General features: G+C 31.6%; 1 long non-coding RNA gene across 1 annotated transcript; it reads right to left on the bottom strand.

Annotated features, from left to right (window-relative positions):
* Positions 1-2,991: 2,991 nt before the first annotated feature.
* LOC109238398 lies at positions 2,992-5,003 on the bottom strand. Its single transcript, XR_002069737.1, has 3 exons — positions 4,849-5,003; positions 4,671-4,741; positions 2,992-3,024 (listed from the first exon to the last, which is right to left on the bottom strand). It is a non-coding gene; the product is annotated as an uncharacterized LOC109238398 (long non-coding RNA).
* Between the last annotated feature and the right edge of the window lie 3,002 nt (positions 5,004-8,005).

Below are 8,005 nucleotides of genomic sequence, written 5' to 3' on the forward strand. Positions count from 1 at the left end.
TAATTTTCACTTAAAACTCTCATATCTCTCTAGTTCTCTATCTCTCTCTATCTCTAATTGCAATTAACGTTCTAGAACTCATATTAATTTTCGTATTTATTTTTGTTATACTTGTGTTGCTATTTGTTGTAATTTTAATTATTTATTATTAAAAATAGCTCTTAAATTGGTAAAAAGGGTAATAGATTGACAAAGGGTAATGCTAAGGAGAGGAATCCATGTTTTGAAACAAATCCTAACCGGTCCGGGTTTAGGCGTTACATACAAGAAATGTATAATTCTGATTTTTAAGTTTTCCTAGAACAACTGTTAGAAATAATATTTGCAATAATGAAGGAAATGAAGACTTGCTGAAATTTTGGAAGAGAAGAAACTTTGGCATTCCAAAAATAATTCAAGAAGACGACGATGACTATAGTGAAATACTATCTATCGGAGACAACAGGGCCGCAAAAGGACAGGTGCTATCAATTTCAAACGAAGAACCAATAGAAGTTATTAAAAAATTTCATAAATTGTAATTTTATTTTAATGAGTATTGAAAAAAGTATTGAATCTTTTTCATCCATTAAAGTTTGTTTGTATTTAATTATAATTTTTTTATTTTTAATTTAAAATTACACCTAAGTATCGGTACCGCACCCTTAGGACCGGTAGGGGTACTGGTAGGTACCAGTAAAAGTACCCTTACCCCGTACTTTTAAATCCCCTTAAGAAAGGTATCCCTTAAGGAATGCTCCCCTTACCTTTACCATCCCTATACCCTTAACCCTTACGAACCATTACCCTCCCCTTAGACAACTTTACTGCACAGTCCAATTAAAGAAGATGCTCATATGTTTAATCAGCAAGAGAAAATGGCATGGTATGACAATACGTAAAGAAAATTGACAATATTTTAGCCTTATATTAGGGTTGGCAAAGGTAATCCCAAAAAATTGACATTATATAGCCAAATCCAAATAACCCTAGTTTCTTATTTGTTCTCTCTTCCCGTATTTTTTCTTCTCTCTCCCCGTATTTTTTCTCCAATTTTCTTCTTCAGTCTTTTCTTTTTTCTTCTTCTTCAATCTGGATCTGAAAGGGCGTGTGTTCTTTGATATTTGGGAAGTTGTAATGGTTAAATACATCTTTCTACGAAGTTTAGATCTTCTCACCATGACGCCAATTCTGTAAAAAGATTTGTGTTTTATCTAGTTTTCTTCTTGCCTTCATCCGGTTGTTACTTTGTTCGATGTGATTTATATCTCTTTGGCAGACTCCAATTTTCTTCCTTTTCTTTTTCCCTGTTCATTTTTTAATTGATAAAAAGAAAATATGTGTGTTTGAGGTGGTGTATATCTATGTATATCATCATGTATACCCGTGTGTATCTCACATTATATATCGTGATATACATTGTTAGATAAGGCAATAAAAGGTAAAATCGGAATCAAATCGCCCTAACTAATTTTAAGGGAGTATAATAAATTCTGAATAAATTTACTACAATTTTTTATGGATCAAAAAAGAAAAACAATTTTTTGATATAACAGGTTTTGAGCAAGTTTTGAAAATAAAAATAATAAATAAAATTATAGGAGTAATAAAGTTTTGATATACAAAGAAAGAAAATAAATTTTTGATATACATTCGATGTGTTATACACCGCGATATATAAATAGTATAATTATTTTTATTGTGATATGCATTGATACAAAGGCAACAATAACTGTTAAATAACTGTATATGATTTCATATTTTAGATATACAAAGAAGGAAAATAAAATTTTAATATACATGTTGATATACACAAGGAGGAAGAAAAAGTTGTTATATATACATTATTTTTGTGATATACATTTATTGACTATTTGATGACAATATTTATAATTAGGGCTATTTTTTCGTAAAATATCATGGTATAGCCAGTTTTCACACTGGTCAATGAAAAATAGCCAGCGTTTATCAAGTCAATGAAAAATAGCCACTATTTTGCTGCAACAGGGACCGGTCCAGTATAATATACGGGAGTTCTGGTGCATTTGTGTACGAACTCCAGCATATTATGCTGGACCGGTATACTTTGCTAACTCATGTAAAATTTGCGGGAGACTGGAGCACCAGTGCTCCAAACTCCAGTATATTATACTGGACAATTATACTTGCTGGAACTCCTGTAAAATTTGCGGGCGTATTTTTCCGGATTTTGAACAGTATTTTCGCTCAGATGTAAAGTGNGGAAGTATCTAAACACCTTTGCCGGAATTTTTGAGGTTTCCAAACTACCAGATTCACCTACAAATTGTTTGTATCTTGGAGCTTTGCAAAACTTACAATCAGTTCGAACTTTTGTCTCACTCCAATAGATCATACAATCATTTGGACACGCATGTATTTTTTTGTACTCGAGTCCTAAATCTTTAATAATTTTTTTTGCATCATTAAAGGACTTAGGTAATATTTCACCTTCAGGAAACACATCTTTTAACAACTCTAACAACATGGAAAATGAATTGTTACTCCACCCATTGAGACACTTTAAATGTATTAGACGAACAAGAAAAGAAAGAAGTGAACATTTGCTTCCAGGATATAATTCATGCTCAGCTTCTTTCAATAAGTTAAAAAACTTTTCAGTTTTTTTTTCAATCCCACATTATGTTGATTTGACCCACCAAAGCTATCACCACGAGTGTCCATATTAATAAAGTCACTAGTAGGAGGAACTCCAAAAGCATCATGCCCAAGCTTTTTATTTCATCACCTATATCTAATCTATCCACGGACATCGATGAAGATGATGTCTCACCATGAAAAATCCAATTAACGTAACTAGATAGAAATCCATCAACCACAATATGTTCAACAATCAACTCTTTCAGGATAAATTTCATATTACGACACTTCCGACATGGACACAAGATTTCAGATGCATTAGGCCTATCTAATGAGGCAAAATGAAGAAACTTTTTGGCTCCATTCTCATATAGAGGATCATTCCTATTCAATATATTTATCCAACTCTTATCCATTAAGAATAACCTATACATATAGCAAAAAAATCAACTAAAAAAGAGTACTTATAGATAGAAACTAAAAAGAGCATATCACAGAATACAAATATATATTATAATTTGTACACTTTACTAATGACTATACAAATGTATTCACTCAGAGCATGGAAAAAAATATATCTAGTTTCTTTATTTTTTTCAAGAGAATCTTACAAACTAGTTCACTCTGTCGCCACAATCCAATAGATGTCCACTATTGACATGGATGTTGTAAAAATTCAACTACAACAACTCCAAAAAGAAAGTAAAGATTAGTGGTGGTAAAATAGATTAAAAAAAAAAGTCCATTCATATTATCCACTAAAAAATAGGTTGAATAATGAACTTTTTAAAAATAAGGGTCGGATAATTTATCCGTTTTTTCACTACCCATTTTCGACCCGCACATATCTGATCCAACTTGCCCGTTTGCCCCGAGTAAAGAGTGTAGTAATTGGTAGTAATAATAAGCACAATATGAAACAAGGGGAATGGTTGGCATTTGCTGGCTGGCTGTTGCACAAATATTGTTGAACATATGATTTTCTTGCAATCACCATGTTGTACCAAATATCAATTGCAAGTGGCCAAAAACTCATTTCTCTCTCTCTGCCCTACCCCATGACTAAGCCAACTAGCAAGTTTTGATCCTTCACAAAATTGAGAAAAAAAATAAGGCCAAAGGATAAAGCAAAGGACAAAGCTAGTCTACTATTGAGTGTGCTAAGTTTGGTTTTATATACCTTACTCTTCTTCTCTTCCCTCCCACTTATAAATACAGAACCAATAAACAGAATCCAACCCATATTAATCTTTACTACTCCTTTCTCTATTAAAAACCAAACCTTTATATTTTTTTCCTCTACTTTCAAGAAACACCAAGTGTACTTAGCCTATAATTAAGGCTGCATTTTTACTTTTTTAAGTATGAATATATCAGCTTCTGAATGTAGTAGTGGATGTGAATCTGGATGGACAATGTACTTAGATCAAAAGAGCTCTAGCTTATTGTAAGCAGCTAGCTAGAATAGATGCTTCTAACATATACAAGTAATGTTGGCCAAATACTAAATTACATTTCATATTTGTAGCTGAGAAATATTTAGGACTAGAGTAGCTAAGAAATATTCAGGAACTTCCTAAAATCAGCACTTAAATCAAGCAGTTGAAGACACTTTTGCAGGCACAAATATAAGTCAAAAAAATTAGCTTGCTTCTCCCTGCAACATTTGACCAACATACACAGAGGAGGCACATTTACCAAATCATACCCGAGTCTATTATACAACTTAAGATTTGATTTCATATGAATGCTAGAGCACAGAAAAAGACAAGCAAATAACTAAATCAACATATTGCAACACTGCAAACTTTTAATAAAGACCCAAAAATACACCAAAAAAATCAAAATCAATCTACCGCTAAATAATGAAAATCTTATATCTAACTTTATAAATGTATTAAACAACAAACACCCAGAAACATACCAAAAAAATCAAAATCAATCTACCAATCAATACCTAAAAGAGAATATTGTTAATTCAAATCTGAATAATTAAGAAAAATAAAGAAATTTGTTAACCCAAATCCGAACAACTAAGAAAAAGAAAGATATCTGTTAACTAAAGTGGGTACCTTGAATTTGTAGGAAATAACCTTTGTGAATCTCAGCAGCAAAAGCCTCAGAGATTTTCGTCTCCAAGTATCTATGATAGCACAGCCGAATGTAAAAAAATAGGTTTTTTGAAGAATTCTAACTAAGGAAGGAAACTGTATTTTTTTAGAATTGGGAGGAGGGAAGCAAAAATCTTACCACCAAAATCGATTCCTTCTAAATCTCCAATACTCTCCATACATAGCTCCTTGTAGAAAATATGGCCAAACCCAATTTGAAATTATGAGCCAGATCCGATTTTGATTGAGATAGGATTCGATAGTTTTCTAAGGCTTGGAGTACGTGGGGTTCTATTTTAACTTACTGTCAATTGGTTTTCTATTATGTTTTTAACTTATGGTCAATTGTGTGGGTTTCTTGGTCCTATAAATATTTTTATTTTAAATAGTTCATGTTTAAATAAATCCAACATCTAGTAAGTATTAGTAATAATAATATGCATATTTATACTAAACATTAATATTTTAATAAAAAGTTTTAAATAGGAACCATATTTTAAAACGCGAGGCATGCATGATAGATATGAGAATTTTATTTAATATCAGGTGAGGTGTAAGCTTCATAAATTTTTATATTTTTTAGTTTAAGAAATCGAAAAGAAAATAAAAGGATAGGAAGTATATTAAAAGTTTTAAAAATCAAAGGATTAAACAAACTCATAAAGGACCAAAGAATCTAACCGTTTTACAAGTATGAATAATGCAATAGTGTTAAAATTATTATCAAAACACACATTTGATTACTTCCCTATAAGGCTAAAAGTTATATATTATTATCAAACTACAAATTTAATTACCTTCCTAAATGTAAATAATCAATAAACTTTATCAATATTATAATTCAAAATATTACTCCTTCATAAATAAATATAAAATTACTTTTAAATAGTAAAATAATAAAAGTCTCATAATAATTTTGGGAGATAAAAAACTAAGAAAAAAANCAACATGATCATTTGTAAACTCAAAACATAGGCCGGCAAGGCCATACAAGCATTCATATACATGACATCTGTCTACAAGCCTCTAGGAGTACACAATTAACATAAAGGTCGGGACAGGACCCTGCCATACCAAACAATACGCGTCAAAATCATACTGACCAAACAAGCAACTCCGGAGCAAATGGAGTGCACCAATATCTTCCGCTAAGCTGATAGCTACTTGGAGGACTCTCGACTTGTCTATCGGGACCTGCGGGCATGAAACGCAGCGTCCCAAGCAAAAGGGACGTCACTACAAATAGTGTACCAAGTATGTAAGGAATGAAAATCAGTAAATAATAGACATGAGAGAAACATGGAGTAAAGGACTCGACATGTAAGTCTAAATAACTTTGTAAATAATGAAATACTCATAGATCGGANTCAAAAAATTAGAGAAATTTTCAATAGTAGATGTAAATGTTCGTAATTACCGACAAATAATATGACATTTAAATTATGGTCATATTTTTTTTTTTTGTCATTTGTATCAAAATGTTTTTATAGCATTTGATATAAGTGTTGTATTTTTACTACATTTTTTTATCAAATGTCGTTGTTTTTATGACATTTTGTACCAAATGTTATTTTTTTCGACATTTTATATCAAATGTCTAGTTTTTACGATATTTTGTAGCAAATGTCGTACTTTTTACGACATTTCTTCAAAAATGTCATTGTTCTGGTGACATTTCATATCAAATGTCGTTGTTTTTATGATATTTTATATCAAATGTCATTTTTTTACAACATTTAGTATCAAATATCATTGTTTCTACGACAATTTATATCAAATGTCGTAGTTTTTACGATATTTTGTCATAAATGTCAAAAAATTCTTTTTTTCCGACATTTATTTCAATAGTCACTAAATAAATGTCGTCGTATCCTCAATTTCTTGTAGTGCGTGCATAGGTACATGTGTTCATAACATCATCAAGCCTCTGAGGGCATCCGATCATATCATCTCGGCCACTGTGGGCAAATCATCAATGTATACCAGCTGATTAGGTGGTGGTGCGTATATAACGCCATAAACTTTCCCATATCCCATATACATATATATACGCGTATATAACGCCATCTGATCATGATGTGCATGTATAAATGCATGAAATGCATATGAAATACGTTAATAAAATCTCTTGGTACGTCATAAGACCATTATGCCTCTGGTTAATATCATGAAATAAACTTTTTTCAACTTACATATTTTTCTGAGACCCATGAACAGATGATAAAATAATAGGATACATGAAAATTCAAGAACATAGGCACCTCTGATATTTCTATGAATAGAGTAATTTATGGAAGTTGTGCATTTGCTCGTTTCGTTTGTATCGTACGGATCATGCCAAAAGAAAGAAGGGATAGCCTTAACATACCTGAGCCGATTCTCTTGACAATCTCTCTAACATACGTTAATTGCGACAAAACACGGAACAAGTCGTATGAAAAGCTCGATGCAAGTACAAATTCTCGGAAGAAAGTGATCCGGAACACTGACGAAACCTAACACGGCAACGATAGCAGTGGAACGTGGCAAACACCCGAGAAATTGCGCAACCAACTTTAGTCAGTACCACACCAATTCCATCACAGACAACCTTTTTCCGACATTGGCTAATGAATTTTGACTTGGTACTACAGGGGAAGCCTCTCAAAACAGTATAGTACCACTGCACTAATGTCCTTGCTTTTTTATGCAAATTGGCTGGAAAGGAAGATGAGGTCTTTTAACGTTGAAGAATTGTCCCTTATTAACTTTGAGGCACTGCTCACAAAAGCATTTCTAATAAGTGAAAAAAAAATAGCTATCCAAAATTATCTGGTGAACTCATTAGTTCTCTGGAGATCTCAACTAGTATAGTCGACAGTCCTAGTCTTGCCACCTTTCCATTCAATTCAAGAGTCACCCTCTTGGCATGGGAGAGCTGTCACGTAATCCCCTTGTTGGGGAATTTAAATTATACGTCTCACTAACATGGTCATGTGGTATCATATAAAATTAATACATACATTATTATTTTCTTAAAATATCCATGTAAAAATATATATATTTTCTCAACTTATAATTTTCTAATCTCATATAAAGAGTAAAATTTTCGTACGCTTAATTCTTAAAATGGTAAAAAGGTAACCTTCTTTTCCTGTGAGAAAATAATTTGTATCTTGAATGAAGAAAATCTCATAAAATTTCTCATATTATGAGTATAATTTAAAACATATTTGAAAGTAGTAATATTAATAAAAATATAAAATCATATTTTTCAAGCCACTTTTTTTTGTTCCACCCAAAATATCATATCATAT

This window comes from Nicotiana attenuata, unplaced genomic scaffold, assembly GCF_001879085.1.
Source record: "Nicotiana attenuata strain UT unplaced genomic scaffold, NIATTr2, whole genome shotgun sequence".
Lineage (NCBI taxonomy): Eukaryota > Viridiplantae > Streptophyta > Magnoliopsida > Solanales > Solanaceae > Nicotiana > Nicotiana attenuata.